This window comes from Sinohyriopsis cumingii, chromosome 16 (genome assembly GCF_028554795.1).
Source record: "Sinohyriopsis cumingii isolate HCF-2022 chromosome 16, ASM2855479v2, whole genome shotgun sequence".
NCBI classification, from domain to species: Eukaryota; Metazoa; Mollusca; class Bivalvia; order Unionida; family Unionidae; genus Sinohyriopsis; species Sinohyriopsis cumingii.
The window spans coordinates 95,848,652-95,871,707 of NC_142976.1; positions in this window are offsets into that span (position 1 = coordinate 95,848,652).

Consider the following 23,056-nt stretch of genomic DNA (forward strand, 5'->3'; position numbering starts at 1 on the left):
TATATATATATATATATATATATATATATATATATATATATATATATATATCGATAGATTGATAGGTGGATAGATAAATAGATAGATAGATAGACGCAGCTCACAATCAAGAACTATTAACTGACCAAGTCAATTGTTCTGCACAAAAGCCTGAAAAGCTTGGATTCAACAAATCCCTTGAATCTGCAATAAGACCATAAGGTAGGAGGCGTGAACACTAAGTACTTCTACTAAGTAATTATAAGTAATTCTACATAATTCTAAGTAATTTTACTAAGTAATTCTAAGTAATTTTACTAAGTAATTCCATATAATACTAAGTACTCTACATAACTGACAGTCGATTGAAGGTATTATAACATTTTAGCCAATACAATGCCTTTCTTTCATCTTTCTGAGTTACAATGTTCCTGGTTGATTTTATGAAATCTAATGTTTAAATAGAACACAAGTTGCATGTGCAGTTGTTTCAAAGTACAACATAGGCAAAATATATGCTGAAATCTCACATATAATATTTGCTTCTCGCTTCAACTGTCTGATTACTTCTTAGCACTAAGCTATCATTTGCTACTAAACAAGCTGATTTACATGTGCGATTTGTAATACCAATGAATAATTATATTAAAAAAATCCTCTGCAAATATAACTGAACACAACTATAAAATGGGATCATAGATTTCCAACGACATATTTTTAAACTCAAAACTCAAAATTTGTTTATGAAATATATATATATATATATATATATATATATATATATATATATATATATATATATATATATATATATATATATATATATATATATATATATATATATATATATATATATATATATATATATATATATATATATATATATCTGCGTGTGTATGTGTGTGTGTGTGTGTATGTGTTAATGTTCCGGAATTTCCCTAATTTCCGATGGAAAATGTTAGCAAATTGTCTACATGTTTGCTTCCAGAACATTCTAAGCTCGTAAACAAGGGTAGACCTTGAGCTCAAATTTTAATAAATACCATAAACATAACACTAATTAGGAAGGCATAAAGCCAAAATATCAGGTCAAGCCATTTTCTCAATTTACTTTCCTTTTCTAGGAACTGTACCATTAACGGAAGATTTGCATGTAACAGAAAATATAACCATGCCGTAAAATTCGTAATTGAATTACACCTGACACGATTGATTGATGAATATCAGAGTAGAACCAAAAACAGACACTTTGAAATAGTAAAGAAAACAGAATTATTAGAATATCAGCGCTAGGATTCTTTCAAAGATCTTAAGCACAGAAAGAGCGAGAAATATATTTGGTGGAAGACTCTTGTACCTTTATTGACGAGTTGGTGGACGAGTTTATTGACAAGTTGGTGGACGAGTTTATTGACGAGTTAGGCGAGTTGAGGTTTCTAAAGTCACGTAGATAAAGAGAACATTTTGATGGTATTGTAAAGTTACTGACTGTTCTTGGTGCAGCCATTTTGGACAGTTAATTAGAAGCAATGATAAAATAATTTTAGATAATGAAGCTGGAAATAAATTTTAAAAAACCATTAAGTTAATCGTAGTAAGATTTGTAAGGCCAACCTTTTGTGGTTAAGTTTTATGTGTCCTGCTTTTTGGTTTATGGTGGAGTTCAATATTTAAATATTCAGCTGACCTGTTTGGGTTATTTTTATTGGTCCACCTTTTAGGTTTATGGTTCAGTTTTCGTCATTCAAATATTTAGCCAAACTTTTGTGGTTACATTTTTTTTATAGGTCCTCCTTTTCGGTTTATGGTGTAGTTTTCAATATTTAAATATTCAGCTAACCGTTTGTGGTTAATGTTTTATAGGCTCAAGATTTAGAGTAATAGGAGTCCCCGGATCCGGAAATCTTACTAAAACATACAAATGTAGCGTCTTGATTGTTCGAATAATGTCGATTTTGAGTTAAGGGGTCGTCCATTAATTATGTCAACAAAATAGGGGGAGGGGGTTTGAAGAAGTTTGACAATTGTTGACATGGGGGAAGGGGGAGTTCAAGATAAATTGACGTCAACAATTTTATTTTTTACAATAAATTTAATAAATCAAAAAATAGGAAATTAGTCGGTGCGTTGGTATGGCAAGCACTCGCTCGCCCGTCAACAGTCCACCAGTTTAATCCTAAACCGGTTCAGCACTTGCCAAGGAAATCTAGGAAGCTAGAATATAAACTCTTGATTTTTTCATGAATTCAAAGTGTTATAGTCAATTTGAAATCTGTTAAACAAGTATAAAAAAAAATGTATTAAAATTTATTTGTAGACCTTTTAATTTCCATAATTCTATTTTTAGCATAAAAGCCAGCCGTATAAAATATTGTTAGTTTGGGGGGGGGGTAAAATTTTATTAGGGGGGTCACTGAAAGTTTGACCGTTGTTGACGGGGGGGGGGGGGGGTAAAAAATTGCCTAAAAATTGTTGACATAATTAATGGACATCCCCTAAGTGAACTGTTGGTGGAGCCAGATTAGAATCTTGAAGCGTATATTTAACTTTGCAAATGCTGAACACATTGATATATCTACAGATCAAATATTGATAAATAAAATGATTTTACACATGTTCGCAGATTCGATGTATTTTTCAAACGGTAATCTTTGATGTTAACGAGGAAATGGACCAGAAGTCTGTCACAACGTAGAGACAAATGGAACTAAACAAAAACAATTTGTATCCATTTTCTCAGTAATATAATTCTAAAAGGTTTCCGCCATTAGTTTCATTTATCTGGTGTGGTAGACAGAGCTTCCGATAGTTAAAGCTCGTTCTGGATGCATATTTGTAGCTATTTTAAATATCGTTCCACGGCATGCAATTTGCCGCTAAGTGAAAGTCTTAATTAAACGCATAATCGCTCAGGAAATAAGAAATATTTTGTTCGTTAACCATCGATTGAAGTGACCCTTTTTGTTAATTATCTGCTGAGTGAGAGTACAGTCCCCTAAAAAACCAATGAATAATTAAAATAAATAATTCCTCTCAAAAGTCACCTTTACATCATGACAATCTTCTTTCATTCTTCGCTCATTCTACTTAGTGCTCATTTTCGTCCGTTCATCATTCTATTTAGGGTCAGATGTGTCACTGTGGGGCATAAGGAAATATGTAATGTTAATATTTGAACCCCAATCCAATACATACTTTTACAATAGCACACCTTTAGAATCCGAATACACACCCCTAATATCTAGCAACCGCTTTTTAAAGTGTTTATAGGTACGCTTCCAACGTTCCTTTATAACTCATCCTCAAAACTTTCATTTGTTGTTTCAGACTGGGATAATTGATTTGACATCCCTAATAATGTTCTCTGGTTAGACCTGTAATTATTCCAGCCAGGTCCAGAGCACAACAAGACCCTAAGGGTTGTTCTTGTTCAAGTCACCTTTACATCATGACATTATGTTTTGCCTTTATCTTGCTCTGGATCTAAAACATCTCTCGTTCCTATCTCCACAGGTTATTCGTGTTCCATCTTACCAGTTATTGCCTTGGATCACTTTTCTCAAACTTTTGATTTCCAGAATATTGTCAAATTCTGCACACAAGATGATGTCCACTGGTTGGTCAAGGTGATGTCCACTGGATGGTCAAAGCTGTTACCAACTGAAGTTGAAGTCAGAATTGATCCCCATTGTATCGAATGTAAATGACAATTGTCTTGGTCTACGGTGAAATAAAATCCACACAATGCACATCGTCTTCCGTAATCCTGATTATCTCGTACGAATTTCCGTGGCTGCTGTTGGTACCTAATTAACCTGTGGTTTCAAACTTTGTCAAGCAAGATCTCTGGTAACTTTGCTGGGCAAAAGTATGTTCAAAGGGTATGGTGTCGAACGTTTGACCATTCGCAGTGTCACATTGAAGGGTATGGTGTCGAACGTTTGACCATTCGCAGTGCTACTTTGAAGGGTATGGTGTCGAACGTTTTACCATTCGCATTGTCACATTGAAGGGTATGGTGTCGAACGTTTGACCATTCGCAGTTTCACATTGAAGGATATGGTGTCAAACGTTTGACCATTCGCAGTGTCACATTGAAGGGTGTGGTGTCGAACGTTTGACCATTCGCAGTGTCACATTGAAGCATGGGACTCGAAATGATATTAATCGATTGGAGGCTACTGACGATACTAAAAAGTATTATCTTCGATCGTGGATCCTAGTTCAGAGGCAATGAAGGTTCTCACTTCCACTTGTAGTATCGAATACTTGGATGTTGTTCTACTCAGCGTTTTATTGATATCGTTTCTTCTTTAGTTCAAATGCAGCTTTGAGGTTTGCGTAATCAGCTCTATTCAACGCGATGTCGTTGAACATGTCCAAAGTGTCCGGTTTCTATACTACGAAAGCATCCAGTTGTACGTTCTGTACCTCAAGAGATTGTTTAGGTATGCTCTCTAGTATCCATACTGCTGCTAACTCCACCTCGCTGTTGACGGGAACTACTCTGGATTGGTGTTTTACACTTTGACAACGTTGACTTTCAGAAACAAGTGACCTTTACTCAGACCGATGTAGTATTTGCTTTGTCCATTAATTTTAAATTCGAAAGTGAATGATGTAGTCAAAAACGTCACAGGATGAAATTCTACCTTGAGAGTCTTGCATCTTCATCATTGGTGACATGGCAAAAAGCTCTAGTTTTGAATGAATATTCCCAAGAATCTCAAGGCGTTTTTTTGTGTCCTTCAGTTAGTAATCATAAGCTTACAATTATCTGACAGCTCATGCTCTTCTTTTCTTATTCTTTTTGATACGATCTATACGGGTTTGGAAGTCTCTTTTTGACTTTTTCTTTACTTTGGCGTACAAGAAGGTGAAGTTCCAAACAATCAATCAAACATCATCACTCAGTTTTCAGGGGCCTCTTCATCGTGTGCACAACACAATGCTTGGATGCTTGATTGTAAGCTTTGAAGAGACATGGTAATATGTTGGTGTATTTCAGAATGTGTTGACGCGTATAATATTTCCACATGCGTACTTTCAAATTTCCTTGAAAACATGCCACAACAGTTGCTTACATTTTGGCATTTTCTGTGGTGAAAGAAATTAATGTCGTATTTTGAATTCCTTTTAATAAGTATGGTTTATCAATTCTGTATCTTTGTACGTTTGCTATCTTGGAGGGTGACTGCCATTTTGCTCCAAAACCAGATTTAAAGATCGCACTAAATCTGAAACTTTTAGAAGTCGAGGGAAATACACACGTTCATTAGAGAAAAATGATAATGTCAGTAACACATTTGTTACCACGACTGTGTGCTGCCAAATGAGAGAAGTCAGCTAAATAGGTTTGAATTGATGATCGATGTCAGCTACTTTGGTTTAACATCTGAAAATTTTTGTCGAATGGGTTGATACAAAATGTACGTCGATTAGTCTTGCAACTATTGTCGCACATGTGGTAAACGTACACGTTTCGATTAGGTTTTAGTAGCACATACAGTGATTTAATTCCTCCATAAACCGTAACATGAGCATTGTGGGATATCATGGCGAAAGACTTTCCATGATGGTTTACCTGCGGTTGTATGAAGCTGTTCCTGAATAACTGATTCTGCTTTTAGATTGATGTACATGCGTTAATTGTTTTGACACGGTCTTGATGTATCCGATCAGCAATTGAAGTAGGAGTTGTAATCGGTTGATGGATAATTGTCTGTTTCGTGTCGTTTCTCACTACCGATTTCCATTCTTTCCTTTCTCGTCTGTTGGAAAGAGCTAATACTATCTTTGTTGGACAATATTTTATTTCCTTTCGATTGTGATTAGAGGATGGTGCCGACAAAAAGGCTGCCGTCTTAAAAGCCATTCGAGAAGAAAACGTTTAAAACATTTATACTGTGTCTTCTTTTTCTCCATCCCTGCGACTGCGTCTGTCGTGGTCTCAGAGTAGGTTTATTCGTTCGTCTTAAGCCTTCAGGTGAAAGATTTGAAGACGTTGCAATACATGTCCGTGCCATTGCGATTTGCCTGTTTCAGAAAAAAAACGTTTTGACCCAACAACTAATATACCCCTTGTTAGATTAACCTGAATGGATTAGGAGCAGGTGGTAGATGAAGTATCCGTTGCTTATACAAACGCTGGAGCTCCTTCCATCAGATCCAAAGATGCAATGTTATATCTTTCCAGATAAGGGTATCCTATTCGAGTTATTTTGTCCTCTTTATTTCATAATTCATCATAAAGGCGATTCAGCAATCGATCCTAATAAATCAGCAGCAATGTTTAACAAAGGTCATATCAGCAGGTATAGAAATACTCCTCGTTAAGCATGCATTATTTTTCCTTTTGACTGATCGGTAGATTTTTTCTCACCAGTTCGCAAAACGATAAAACGTTCCAATGTTTTCTTAATCATTGATAGCGTATCTTGGACAAAAGTACCATTCCTTTCAAAACATTCCAACAACAGTCACACAAAATATATATGAATACTTTGGATGATTTTTGAATAATTTGTTAATCACTTCTGACAACACATCCCAGTGCTTAGCCACCTGAGCAGCTAGTCCGTTTATTTTCCAATCTTGGAGGAAGGTTGTGTCTTGGGAAGATGAAGAGGTTGGTGATGGGTGTTCATTTTTTGGCGACAGCTTTTGTTTCAGGATCAAAAACACTTACGTGAATCTTATCTTACAATTTTTTATTATACTGGTATTCGTCTACACGGATTATTGGCATGTCGTATCACCTTCAGTATTGGTAGCACTGGACGATGATGTGATTACAACAGACTAAATCGTGATGGTTCTTGTTTTGGACAAATACCTTAAACTTTATAACATCCCTTTACGATATTGTGCATTTGTCGTTGGCGAGTCCACTTTTTAGCCGCAGTAGTAGTCTCTAAAACAGTAGAAGAAATAGACTTTCTCTCAGCCAGATATGGGTGTCCATTGTTTCCTGAAAGTATGAAACACCGGTCATAAAGCAGGTTTGGCAAGCATCATCGTGAACGGCAAAGAAGTAGAAGTTGCAGCAAACGAACACTGTCACCGAGTGACGTGGTTTCCCGGTGTACATACGCCTAATAGTGGAACTATCTATCTTCCTGGCAGGATACGTTTACTTACTGGGACATTGTTTCTTGTGATTTTTCTTTTCCTTCTGTGAGCGTGCTGCTTCACTACGGTTTTGTATTTTCTGCTGGCTTCTTTTGAGGAATTTGGCTTTAGTTTATTTTAGCCTTTAATTGATATCCCATATTAAAAGGTAACAAATAATGGCACCGCTAAATAGTCATTTCCATATGATTCAAATAAGTTGGGTGGGTTTGTTTGAGTATCTTTTCTTGGATCTGACAACTGTGACAACGCTACTATGTTTTACAAAAAAGCGTTTGGCTTAATGGGGCTTGTGAATGATGATTTAACTAACTGACGTGATAAGATTGAAGTATGCAAATACTACTCTAAGACCGGATTCCATCCAAATATTTGTAGTCTTTATCGCGACATATGGCACACGGTGCACAAAGGAGGGGTATATTAAAAAATGTGTCATGTTGACTACTGTTTGAAAGAAAAGATGTCCATAATGTTATTATACTTTTTTCCTTAAGACAGATGGCAAATGGGACATTTAAACGACAGGGGCCTTTTCTTGACACCATTGTGAAACCAACTGGAACAAAATCTCAAATACGTGGGAGGGGTCGGTTTTAATGACACCATTACATGGATTTAAATGGATGAGTAAATACGCATGAGGTATTTGAGTGGCATCGTCTCAAACATAATTCTCTCACCCGTTTCGAACTGTTTATCTCACACATGCACTGGAGATTTGTCTCTTGGACATTTAAACAATATTTCATAACGAGACAATAATCTTTTGTAATGTAAATAATACTAGCATTACAACGAAGTCCTTCAAGTGCAGAGACCAATAGCTACGTTATCAAGAAATAATTGTTGAAATTTTCCACAGCAAAGGCTTAAAATGTTCACAAAGGATCGGCAATATTTCCACATTTATTCCTGAAAGTTAAACGGGTTTGAAGAGTGAGTTTGGTACCAAGCGTAAAATGCTTCACGTTGTTCTGTGTGTATAAAGTCAGGGTCGTAGTAGTTAATGTTAGGCAAATGCTGGATCACGAAGTATTAATAAGCTTCTGTATTAAAAAAGAGTGGAAATCACTTTTGACCATGTCTGTAATTCAAAATATTTTAGGCATTCTATTTAAGGGCATGGCTAAATAACTCATGGAGTTCTTAAAAAAGTACGTGTCCCGCTTTCATGTTGATGAATTTTGTTCCGTTCATGGTCACTGTGGGGCATTGGGTGCCTTGTTCTAAATAATTTTTCGAAAGAAATTGTCAATCGTATCACAAGAAAATTGTAAGCAATGTTAGTTGCATATTTGTGACATCCCCACTAACGCTGAGTGTCCTCTTCAATCTCGGTGCATGTAGGATCCTAAATCCATTCGGGAAAGTGCGTGGCCCCGAATCATTTTTTCACATTATCCTCGAATTTTAATACAAACTGGACAAAGAAAAATGTAGATTTCTGTATGCATTTTTCATAAAGGCGATGAACTATCAAGAATGTGAATGCCAGTCTCTTGTGAACGTTCAAACTAAAAAAGATAACATCTACTGTTTCCTTTTTTGTGCTGTTTCTCCTTAAAGACTTCTCCTGTTCATTCTCATAGCTTTGATGAAACATTGATATTCAAAATCCACGGTTTGGTCATAAAACTTGCATCTTTTATTTTCTTAGACAACCGTGTGTCTCTGAGGTTTAGATTGGAATAATATGTCCACATGGGATGTACAATATGAACAATGCCCTGTTGTACAGCTTGTTTCATATGCTGTTCTTCTTAACAAGTAGGGCTGACAAACGTTTGCTTGCAGGAAGAGCAATGAAGTCGTTCTGGTGAACCCTTCGTCACATTTCGCAGTTATAAATGCATCCAAGATATCTGATGCTGGTAGTAACGGCATTTCGGTCTTACTGTTTCACTCTAGTTATATAATTTGTGTCCCTTTTGTTATACTTTTCCATAGTTGTCCCTGATACAACACTCTACAGTTTGCCATTGATGAAGTATTATGAAATTGTCGCCGATGTAGTTGTACTCCCTACAGCTGTCCCTGATGTATTAATATGTTGTCGTCCCTAATGCAATACCCGCTACAGATGTCCCTGATACAGTAATACTCTCTACAGCTGTCCCTAATAATGTAGTCTGTACTTGTCGTTGATGTAGTTCTCTCTATAGCTTTCCCTGATATTGTAGTCTGTTGTCGACCTTAATGTAATACTCTCTACAGCTCTTCCTGATGTAGTAGTCTCTAGTTGATGCTCAGGTAATATTATTTACAGTTGTCCGTGATGTAGTAATGTGTTGTCGTCCCTGATGCAATTCTCTTTACAGTTACCCCTAATGTAGTAGACTGTAGTTATCGCTGATGTAATACTCTTTACAGTTTTCGATGATGTAGTATTATGTTGTCGTCCCTGATGTAATACTATATTCAGTTGCCCTGATGTAATACTCTTTACAGTTTTCGATGATGTAGTATCATGTTGTCGTCCCTGATGTAATACTATATTCAGTTGCCCTGATGTAATACTCTCTTTAGCTGTCCCTTATGTATTAATCTGTTGTCGTTCAGAAATTTAAAATAATGTAAAGTAGCAACCATGTGACAATTAATATTCATATACACAGAAGAATTAAGAACATAAAATATAATAGGATATTTGAAAAGTTCTTATTAATTTGCTATAACTGTTTTATTTCTTTGAAAATGTGTATAAATGTAATACCGCTAGATGGACATATAAAAAACCGTTTTATGGAATGATATGCAACTGCATGTACAACACGCTGGATACGCTGGACATTTGCAGATATAAGCATGAGAACACAGATAAATGACGGTGACGTAAAGATGTACAAGAAAGAGAGCAAAGAACATGCTTCAAACGTCAGGCGCTCATAGAGTACTCTTTGATAGAAACTTAACCCGACTTGGACACTGTTTGCAGATGCAATTCCCTGTCATATCTTACAGTTCTGATGTGGTTTCATCCTTCCTGGTCACGGATTCGTGGAAGTTGATCCACGTTCTGGAAGACCATTGTCCGTAATTGTTGAGGAGAAAGTTTTGCTGTGAAGCGACAACTAATTAAAATGCACGATGCATAATATTTCTATCATTCTTGAGCTGATTTTAATATGATCAAGAACCATTTAAAGCCTGAATAGCTTTGAGCAATATGGGTGTCGCATTTTGTACAGCTGATAAGAATCATGCATGAGTTGAAATGGCCAAATATGAAGAGAGTAAACAGAAACGTTTTAATGACACGATAATAGGTGCTGAAACAAAAATTATTTTATATGAACCCGACTGCAGAGACAAAAATTGGATCTGAAAATAAAGCAGAGACAACAAATGACTCGACTGGCTCTTTGACTGTCAGGAGAGTGTTATACACCATATTTTCCGATGGCATGCGTATAAAAAGATACCAAAAGGTACAAGTAGCATGGCATTGATTAACTGGATAATCGGAATGAGAAAGTTTGTAGAGATGCATAGGGAGTACTATGAGAGAATGCGCAACGTACTGTGTTTACTAATAAAGAACTTTGCTTTGTAGCGTGTTAATATTTAGAATCATGTAAATTTCCCTCGTACTGAAAACACAAACAGCTTTATTCATGAGCTCTATATTTGTAATTACTTCAGAGGGAAACAGTACAATTTGCGCGACTGCAATTTCAGAAGAATAAGAATATTTGTTTACCTGCAGTCACGTGATCATCGTTCAATGTCTTCTCTTAATTGTAAAAGGAATAAATTAATATAACTTTTATTCACTTTTTTTAAAGTACATCCTCGTGAAATCAGCTTCTGATATTCATAAAGTATAAATTATTGTGAAGGTTAGTCAATAAAAGCAAGGTCGGAAAGGGCGTAATGCGAGTGCCAATATTACAAGCATAAAAATAATGGTGCCTCCCAGTACAGACCTCTAGATGAATTCTCCTTCCCATCTGTGTAATTACTTTACATTCCAACGGTAAAACTAATCATTTCAATCTGTTCTGACGATGGTGATGTTAACTATATCCTTAGGGGTGTCAATCGGTAATTGAAAACTCGTAAAGAAAGTAATAAATACCCACTTCGTTTATGTTGACTTTGCCAGCAGCCTTCGTCAAGTTTATTTTATAATCCTGGATTCCACCAAAAATCATCTTTGCTTGGTAATTGAACAAAATGGAAATATACGATGAATTAATTACTTTTTCAGAATAATCTCTGATTTAACATAGTTGTACACTCTGATCTAAAACATAATCCACTTTAAACCAAAATGCAGAAATAATGTGCTATTTAATTTTACCCAGCTGGTAACATCACTCATATTAAGTAATATTAATTAGGTCTTTGATTAAGCATGGTGTTCCGAGTCCTAAGTTTTCAACAGCATCATCGGTGTTCTATCACCTTCAGCAACGTCTGGCATTTCATTTTTAAAAAAGCATGGATATTTGCATCCAAAGGTAATGAACTTTGCTCTCATTTGATTTAATCATAGACATACGCCACATTTTCACTCTTCTTAATAGCAAAGGTAATTAGACATAGGCCACATTTTCACTCTTCTTAATAGTAAAGGTAATTAGACATAGGCCACATTTTCACTCTTCTTAATAGCAAAGGTAATTAGACATAGGCCACATTTTCACTCTTCTTAATAGCAAAGGTAATTAGACATAGGCCACATTTTCACTCTTCTTAATAGTAAAGGTAATTAGACATAGGCCACATTTTCACTCTTCTTAATAGCAAAGGTAATTAGACATAGGCCACATTTTCACTCTTCTTAATAGTAAAGGTAATTAGACATAGGCCACATTTTCACTCTTCTTAATAGCAAAGGTAATTAGACATAGGCCACATTTTCACTCTTCTTAATAGCAAAGGTAATTAGACATAGGCCACATTTTCACTCTTCTTAATAGCAAAGGTAAAACATTTTGCGTTTATTGCTACCAAATGTACTTAGGCAAAATATATAACGCATATAGAATTAATACGCATATAGAATTAATACATTTGCTAAAGGAAAAGAAATAATAAGTTACTTATATTCGTGTCATTTATATACCTTATATATAATTTCTGAGAGATATCATTTTTTTTAAAATTTATCTGTATGAATTGAATTTAGATACTTTAATGCGCACAGTTTCTCACCTTACCAGAAATAAGTACCGCAGTTCTCGTTAGGGTATCCTCCACATTTTCCCAGACTTGTTCTTCTTTGAACATATACTCTTTCCATGATGTTCAATCTTAATTTGTCAGAACAAGAGTTTGTTCAAATTTCATTGATGTATAAATTAATCGCGATATTCGCTCTGGTCAGGGTTCGGACTGGAACAAAAGATACAGTACGATATTGGAACGAAACCTAAAATCAATCATGTGAACCGTCCAAAAGTATACATTTTCTTGACGATTGTCTCTTTAAATGAGGTAAAGATCAAGTGACATAACAATAAATCAATCCCTTTGTAGGTTCTAATGCTATTTTGAAGACCTAATTACCATTTTATATAATTTCAATAATTGCATCTGAAAACGAACACTCCGGTGTCCTAAGTGGTTATAGCGCCTCGGATGCTGGAGGTCGCGGGTTCGAACCCCGGCTGAGTCATACCAAAGACTTACAAAAAATGGTATTTGCAACTGCCTCACTAGGCGATTAGTATTAAGAGGTTAGTGTTAGGACTGGTCGTCCCGGTGTCAGGATAATGTGACTGGGTGGGACATCATGATACATGTCTCTGGCATGATGCCCCAATGCTAGACATCACTATAAACTGCAACACTGCAGACATCGTAGCGATATGACTGAACAATTGCTAAAGCTACGTAAAACTTTTAAATCACACACACACACACACACTAACACACACACACACACATTGAAACTGAACTTTATGGTTGGACGATACATTGTTCTCAGAAATTCTTACAGTTTCTTAAATCACGAATGAAAGCGGCAATCTTTTCGAATTCCACCGCCACCGGCACCATTTTGAGATTAGACACATACTGGTTACATGGTCATATAAAACTGCATCTAGCCCGTTATAAGCTTTCTGTTGTTTTGCATCATTATACACGAGGCTGTTTCTAAAGTTAGACTTCCATGGAGATACAATTCTGCTAGACCTTTTCGGTTTTTAGGCATTGTAATAGCAAAGTTACCAGTTTCAGTCTTTGCCTGCGCTGAAAACGTCAGCAGTACATGTAGATGTTTATCAAAAGTGATGTTTCAGTTTCCCACAACGAAAGTTAGAACAACTTTGAAAGCTGAAACCAATGTGAGAAAAAATGAATGAATCATTCAAAAACAAGTTCGGTTTTCTGATGTATACGTTTGTACCAATGTTGAAATTTGTTCAATGTTTGCCAGGTCAAATGCACAAAATTTTTCATTAATGCCTGCAAAGAGATTTCGACGAGAGTGAACAATCAAAATCTAATTTTTTTAAATAAAATAACCGCATTGCAAAATTCCGTAGGGACTCAGACTAAGCTTAATCGAGTACACACAATATCTACCGACATACACTCTGGTCAACATTCAGAGAATTGTGTTGCCTCGCGAGATATGAGTTATTTTTTAAAATAAATCTTACGATTGTTTAAAATAGTACTTTATAGGAGTTTGTATTAAATATGGTAATTTTTTTCCCATCGGAATCTTGCATTTGCTTATTATTATTATTATTATTATTATTATTATTATTGTTGTTGTTGTTGTTGTTGTTATTATTATTATTATTATTATTATTATTATTATTATTATTATTATTATTGTTATTATTATTATTATTATTATTATTATTATTATTATTCGGTTGTTAATCATAATCAGCAGCCGAAACACATAACGTTGCAGGTGCCCGAGAAATGTTACCTTGCCTGTTCAACTCAACACTCAAGTATATTTCGGCATGAAAATAACATCAGCGCAGCATATGTTGTGGTTGTTTTCCAGACCTTGAATGATGTGTTCTTTTGTCTTTTTGTTTTTATTTTTATTCTTGTTTGGGTTTTATTTCTTCCTTTGTTTATTGTTTTTATTTATTTTTTTCTTGTTTTTTTTTTTTCTTTCTTTCTTTCTTCATCTTGAGTTGACTATATAAATATTTATAACTGTACAGTTCGCTCAAAGAAAGCAAGTAACATTAGGGTCTTAACAGAGGGCAAGTAACATTAGGGTCTTAACAGAGAGCAAGTAACATTAGGGTCTTAACAGAGAGCAAGTAACATTAGGGTCTTAACAGAGAGCAAGTAACATTAAGGTCTTAACAGAGAGCAAATAACATTAGGGTCTTAACAGATAGCAAGTAACATTAGGGTCTTAACAGAGAGCAAGTAACATTAGGGTCTTAACAGAGAGCAAGTAACATTAAGGTCTTAACAGATAGCAAGTAACATTAGGGTCTTAACAGAGAGCAAGTAACATTAGGGTCTTAACAGATAGCAAGTAACATTAGGGTCTTAACAGAGAGCAAGTAACATTAGGGTCTTAACAGAGAGAAAGTAACATTAGGGTCTTAGCAGAGAGCAAGTTACATTAGGGTTTTAAACAGAGGACAAGTTACATCAGGATCTTAAATATAGAACAAGTTATATTATGGTTCTAAACGAGGCACCCTCCTCTTTTATTGTCGCACGCCGATAATAAACGTTTTTAATTTATTTTACTGCATCTAATAACTGTATAGTAACATTTAAATGAAAGGCACAAATGAAAAAGAAAAACTCTTAGCTTTTCTTGATTCTTGGAATTTAATAGATTCTTCTCTGTATTGTGCAAGCATTAGCTTACATGTATTATTTTCGATTTATCATGATACATATGATATCGATGGCAATTATCGCGATACATATCTCGATACGAACTGGCTGAAGATACCAGGCTCTAGTTAAAACTGTCAAGTAATGCTACCTTTTCATTCCCTATGATTCAAAATCAGCACTTTCTGTCAAATTTATGGTTTTATCGTACTTTTAAATCTGAATTTTTCCGTACTTAAATTCAGTATGTGAAATAGAAAAACAATTGCTCCAAAAATGCGTCGAAATTATATATATTTGTCATGTCCTTGGTCTGACAAACAACTTATCTTTCAACTACACTAGCGTGGAGATTTAATTAACCGCATTCACTCAGGTAGCATAGTTTCTCATTCGAACCCTGTTGTAATCGTCTCGTGTTCGATATCCACGTCATATCGTATGATATATTCCAAATTCCTAAACAAACCCATTCCTGGATCAAGGATCCTGGATTATACTTCAAGTACCATGTGAGCGTACCGTTCAAATCTCGTGATTCACTTTTGTTTAGAAATTCACACCTATGCAAAATACGAAACTATGGGAAGGAACCTAATTAGAGCTAAAACAGCTCTTCTTGTACTTAACAATGGGGGTGAGTGTCCGAATCGGCGGACAAAGCAAAATTTATATGCAGTAAGAATGCATGGAGGCTGTTTGGTCGAGACTTATTCGTACACCTCATCAAACGATATATTTGGCCTGACTCGGAACAAAGTACTATTGCGCTTTTGTATTTATTTATTACTATGCTTTGCATATATTTATCGCTACATAATGTGAATGGAATTCAAAGAAGACCGGAATTTATAAGGGTTCTATTAATTGCAAAAAAGGAGCAGACGTAAGTGAAACACAAAACCAATTCCGACATGGACGCGCGATGAAAAAAATACCAATGGAACACTTGCATTAAATGCTAAATTAGTCATATAAGATTATGTGTATACGCATTAAAATCTCAAAATATATAAATATTCGGGAAAGAATTAAAGAAATGTTTCTGACAAAGGATTCTATATATTGAATAATAACACTGGCATGGTAGCTATGGATTTTTTATGAGTCTCTGCATAATTCGTGTTATTTAAACATTATATTTGCTCTGAAACATAGCAAATCCAATCTTATATCATCAATCATTCAGTTTTTCAGCAGGCAATCAGTTTTATTTCCTTTAGTTCCAAAGATTATCGTAGACCTAAAACCCCGTGAGGTGTTGATGTTGCTGTGGGCTTTAACGCCATTTTTCAGCACACGATAGGCTATGTATGGCGGCCAGTATTAATGGTGGAGTAAGAACCCGGGAAAACCCCGGGAAGAACCACCGGCCCACGAGAAGCTACTGGCAAGCTTTCTCAATACCCATATTGGCCGAATCCTAGACTCGAACCCACGCAGACAGAGGTGAGATGGCAGTGATCCGTAACGGAGAGCGCTTTAGACCACTCGGCCACTCGCCCCCCCCCCCGTGAGGTGTCGTTTTGGATTCCAATTAGCGTTAGTCTCCTAAGTGCCGAGGTGTTGCAATATATATGTATATATGTATATCGATATATGTATATATGTATATTATATATGTATATCTATATATGTATATCTATATATGTATATCTATATATGCTTATCTATCTATGTATATGCATATATGTAAATCTATATATGTATATATGTATATCTATATATGTATATATGCATATCTATATATGTATATATGTATATCTAGATATGTATATATGTATATCTATATAAGATAATCAATACTCTGTCTGTTTGCTATTTTAATCTTTAACAAGGAAGTACCGCCATCAATAAAATGTGTTTTTAAATGTTATGTCGATATACTTAGCTACAGTCTTTTCCTCTGACTCACTTTGAACTATTCTAATACTCTGATAAAGTGAATTGTACGAACTCTCACTAATATGTTTGTTTTCCTCTACATTGCATCCCAATCTGTAAATCTAGAAGCAACCATTTTCATTTAGGACCAATTAGACGAGGGAAGGAAAACGTTTGTAAACTTTCATGGGAATCCTCTAAGTAGTTTAGGAATATCGATAACAAACTTTTGCTAATGGACGAAAGAACAGGAAAGGTAGTATTTGTTGACCATATTCTCGCGTGAAAAAACAAAACGAGATTTAACAAAGCCAAGCGAGGGAGCGTTCAATGAGACTGACACAAAATCCTCAGTATCCCAATTCGACTGCCTAGGGGCAAAAAGTGGAAGTCTACAAAAATTCCAATACAGTTACATTACATCGGAAAAGAACCGGAAAACTGAAGATCGAACAATCGATATTTAATATTTCTCTTGAAATCTATTATTTAGTTTATTTCTTAAACCGGCAAGCCTAGATTTTGATTTAAAACTCAACAAATTGAAAAGTAAAATTAGAATTAGGGAACGGAATAAAAAGTAAATGACCTTTTGTAATTTGCTGATCTCACATTATTGAACCAATAATTTGACCCAGTGTTAAGTGAAATAATGACGATTTACCAGAGACAGTCGTTGACTTTTTGATGGAATTTGTTATACATACCAAATTTATACCACATATTTAAAAGATATTTTAATATAAGTTACTTTTGTATTTTAGGCAATATCAAGTTTACAGGATTTTAACATTTTTACCATTTATCTTTTAATCGTGTGATGCTTCAGGTTTTGCTTTAGTTGTACCAATTTATATTCCTGACGTTTTTTGTGCAATTCGTTTTATTTACATTTTCTTTGAATCAGCTCCATATAGCCAGTATTGTAATAACGTACCCTTCAACTCTAATACATACAATTGAACAGACATAAACAAACTGACGCTGGGGCCACGAGTGGCCGAGTAGCTTTAAGGGCTCACTGTTACGGATCATTGCCGTCTCACCTCTGTATGCGTGGGGTCGAGTCTTGGGTTCGGCCAATGTGGGCATGTGAGAAAGCATGCCAGTAGCTTCTCGTGGGTCGGTGGTTCTTTCCGGGGTTTTACCGGGTACTTCCACCACCATGATAGCTATCTTGTGCTGAAAAATGGCGTTAAACACTACACCACCACCACCAACAACAACAACAACAAACTCATGGGCATGTAGATATACAGAAAGACCATAAAAAGGTTGATTGACAGAGGGCAGACTTCACGTTAGACATTTTCATTAAATTGGAACAACAATGTTAGACATTTAGGGCATTCGACAGATGTGAATCAAAAGATGCTACCACGTGTTTAAATTGCCACTGCCTTTCTCTCGTCCTATCTGACGTCAAATTGCCACTGCCTTTCTCTCGTCCTATCTGACGTCAAATTGTCACGGCTTTTATCTTGTCGTATCTTACGTGAAATTTCTACGGCCTTTCTCTTGTCGTATCTGACGTCATATCATGCCATTTTGTGGGACATTCGACTAGTGGCGTCCTTCCTTATGAACCCGACCCCCTTGAAACCGTGAGGACTCCACCCAAATCCGTTACATTTATTAAGGGTCGTCTTATAATGCAGGTAAAGCTTACTCATGAAGTATTCATTTTTCGTATATATGACCTTTGAATCCCTCCCAGGGATCACATTGGAGGGGTCCCAAAATCACACTACTCTTCTGGCAACATATGTATAATGTAAATTGTCACTCAGCGGTTTTAGGCGATGTGGTTATGGAGAAACGCAAGGATGGACAGAGAAAGCGTATCTAAATATTCCCTTGATAAAACGTTAGGATAAACACGTATTGCCCCGATTCATTATGAATGTCTGAACAGCATGCTAGGAGCATAAATCTAAACATCCCCTTGATAAAACGTTAGGATAAACACGTATTGCCCCCGATTCATTATGAATGTCTGAACAGCATGCTAGGAGCATAAATCTAAACATCCCCTTGATAAAACGTTAGGATAAACACATATTGCACCCGATTCATTATGAATGTCTGAACAGCATGCTAGGAGCATAAATCTAAACATCCCCTTGATAAAACGTTAGGATAAACACGTATTGCCCCCGATTCATTATGAATGTCTGAACAGCATGCTAGGAGCATAAATCTAAACATCCCCTTGATAAAACGTTAGGATAAACACGTATTGCCCCCGATTCATTATGAATGTCTGAACAGCATGCTAGGAGCATAAATCTAAACATCCCCTTGATAAAACGTTAGGATAAACACGTATTGCACCCGATTCATTATGAATGTCTGAACAGCATGCTAGGAGCATAAATCTAAACATCCCCTTGATAAAACGTTAGGATAAACACGTATTGCCCCGATTCATTATGAATGTCTGAACAGCATGCTAGGAGCATAAATCTAAACATCCCCTTGATAAAACGTTAGGATAAACACGTATTGCCCCTGATTCATTATAAATGTCTGAACAGCATGCTAGGAGCATAAATCTAAACATCCCCTTGATAAAACGTTAGGATAAACACGTATTGCCCCCGATTCATTATGAATGTCTGAACAGCATGCTAGGAGCATAAATCTAAACATCCCCTTGATAAAACGTTAGGATAAACACGTATTGCACCCGATTCATTATGAATGTCTGAACAGCATGCTAGGAGCATAAATCTAAACATCCCCTTGATAAAACGTTAGGATGAACACGTATTGCCCCCGATTCATTATGAATGTCTGAACAGCATGCTAGGAGCATAAATCTAAACATCCCCTTGATAAAACGTTAGGATAAATGCATATAGGCCCATAATAATTACGAAAGTCTGGACCGCGTGCAAAGAACATAATTACTGTTACCCTAATCATCTATCGCAAAATTCTAAAATACCCTGCAATCGATACAAACTTTCAATTCTTTGGAATAGTGACCTTCGTCCATAAATAGTGAACTTTTACTTAAGGCTTTTATTTATGTGTGTACAAATGGAAAAGATAGTATTCGAAATATGTACAAAATACGTCTTATAAAAGGTGTACAAGCATGAGTCATTGAATGGTGTCTAGCACATAGTAGTAGATCAACAGTTAGAAATGACATGACTGGAGCCACGCAGGAATTGTTTATAAATTAGTGTATGGAAGAAAATAAGAATCGATTGCAGGATGTTCTGAAATTGAAATTCTGTAACTCTATGTGGATCGTGCTTGATTTAATGAATGAAAATAAATTCAATAGTGGAATGTCTGTAAAATGAGCGTCTTTACTACTCTAGAATTTGATTGCATACGGTCCAATATCAAGAGTGACCAATTAACTAAACTAAACTAATCGTGCTCATTGCACTATTTTCCCTGCGTTGAACCTTGTTATTCAGCTTCCGGCTAACCACTCCACTATTAGCACAGCTGCGCGAGAGTCCCTCTCTGGAATCGTTTCTTAATAACTTCCCAGTACGGCGATGGTGATGAGTAATCCCAAATTGAGATCAGAATCTTTGATTTAAAATGTGCAATCACGGAACGGATTTGAAAACTTCTTGCACATTGACATGATATTTTGTTTCTAATTTCTCATATCCTGACGTTTTCTCCATTGAACCTTTATCCTTGTTTGCACATTTTGTACGTTGAATCTAGCCATTATTCCTTCCCTCAAATTCATTCGAATAATTTTGTACATTACATGTTTTGCACAATGTGTGACACTTCAAAACATCTTCAATGTTTACTTGAAACTACAGTTATTGTGTTAGCATCTTCTTCACCCATCACGAGTATTAAATTTATTATATTTGGAGGATTTTTCTTTTATTACTTCAATATCAGATACATTTCATGGCTTGGTATAAAAAAAGGAAATGCTGTAACTAATGGTAAATGTATATATTTATATGTTGAGTGCTTACGCTGGAAAACAATCAGAATGCTCAGGAATACATTTTGTATAATGTATCTATTAAACAAGTGTTATACTAGTGATTGGCCATTTTACACGCAAATACCATTTTCTCTCTGTCCGATAATTCTAGGAATGTGTTATGCATGGATGAGAATCAGTTATATGTATGTATGGGCACTTCACGGCAGGTCAGCACATAACTGGCTAGATGATTCCAATTAGAAAATTGGTTCAAAGAAATTAACATGAACGAATTTCAGAAAAATTGGTAGGAAAATTCCCATAGGTGCGTGGATTTCTGCTGTAGCCTTAAATCATAGCCTTTCAATGACACAGATTGAAATGATTTTGTTTTGACCTGCAGGTTACTGCTTGATCATAAGAATTTTGTATGGAAAATAATTTGTCGTGGGAGGCGTCATACTTTTTGTACAGAGAAAGTACATGGCTTGGGGGTTTGGAGGATTTTGGTCATAATTGTTCTCCGATAAATACAATTTTACCGTTCTTATTAAGCTCTAAACATTGCTGTCTTTAATACATGGTTTCATCATTCTTGTTCTGTGCAAGTAACTGTGATTCGTGACAATACTACTTGTTACAACGCCACTATGTATCCCTTAAACTGAGGGTATTTAAAATGGTAGACAGATGGACAAATCGAAGTGCCCTCGTGCATTACAGTCCACAAAGGTTGTCCTCAAATTTTTTCTTGCAGCAATGTTTTTTCCCGTTATATGGATCCTTTTGCCTCTAAGTATTTGTTTAATCGACTTTTGAAATATATTTGTTCTCACGTATTAGATTTGTGATTCTTTATTCAAATCACGTTTTTAATTTTGTGTTAAATGTTTTGAGAACGTGTGAATTCAAACGGTTTTCATAATTGTTGAAGAAAACAAAATGCTAATTTAAATTAAAAAATCAAAATTCAATAAGTCTTTCCATCAAGGGTATTAGTTTTCATCAACTTAAAGCCACACGACCCTATTGGCTGAGACTAATAATGTCACAGACCAATAAGCTAGCATCATTTAGGGACTTTTTGGTGCAGTAAATTGGCCAACATTTTTGTCAATGTCGTAAGCATTACAGACGCGTTGAATCTCATCAATAGTACACATCAGGCCTACATTCATGTATCGAACGTCATCAATAGTACACGTAAGGCTTATTTTCTTCAATAGTCCACGTCAGGCTTACCTTCATCTACCAAACATCATCAATAGTTCACGTAAGGGTTGCCTTCATGTGCCAAACATCATCAATAGTACACGTAAGGTTTACCTTCATTTACCGAATAGCATCAATAGTACCCCGTAAGGCTTACCTTCCTATATCAAACATCATCAATAGTACACTTAAAAAATACCTTCCTGTATTGAACGTAATCAATAGTACACGTTAGTATTGCATTCATATAACGAACATCATCAATAGTACACGTCAGGATTACCTATATCAGTAGTACACGAAAGGCTTACCTTCATATAACGAACATCATCAATAGTACACGTCAGGATTACCTATATCAATAGTACACGAAAGGCTTACCTTCATGTACCGAACATAATCAATAGTACACGTCAGGATTACCTATATCAATAGTACATGAAAGGCTTACCTTCATGTACCGAACATCATCAATAGTACAAGACAGGCTTACCTTCATCAATAGTACACGTAAGACTTACCTTCATCAATAGGACACGTAAGGCGTACCTTCATGTACCGAACATCATCAATAGTACAAGTCAGGCTTACCTTCATCAATAGTACACGAAAGGCTTATCTTCATTTACCGAACATCATCAATAGTGAAAGTCAAGCTTACCTTGATGTACAGAATCATCATCAAAAGTACCGAGCATCATCAATAGTACAGATAGGCTTACCTTCATGTACCAAACATGTTATGTATATTTGATTTAATTTATATTTGATTTCATTTGTCTGTTTGTAAGTTTTATTTTTTTTATTTCATTACATGTTAAAGTAATGTAATTTTTTTACTGGAATTTGATATTTTCCAGAAATTAGTTTGACCTGACTATTTTGTCGCAAACACCTAATGCTGACCTAGTTCCTGGTCTTGATTCAAAATCAGTAATAGTTCGAGTAAATAACTTCTTTTTTATTTATTCTTAATGTGTGATTGATAATATTGAAATTGAGGCTGACTGGGACTACGTGACTTTGGACGTAAATAGCTTCTACGTTTCTCTAGAAATTCTGGTTTTACCGGACGGTTGACCCTCATCCGGGAATCTGGTTTGCGTCTGACGTTAATGTATAAGCTTTGTCAATAAAAAATTT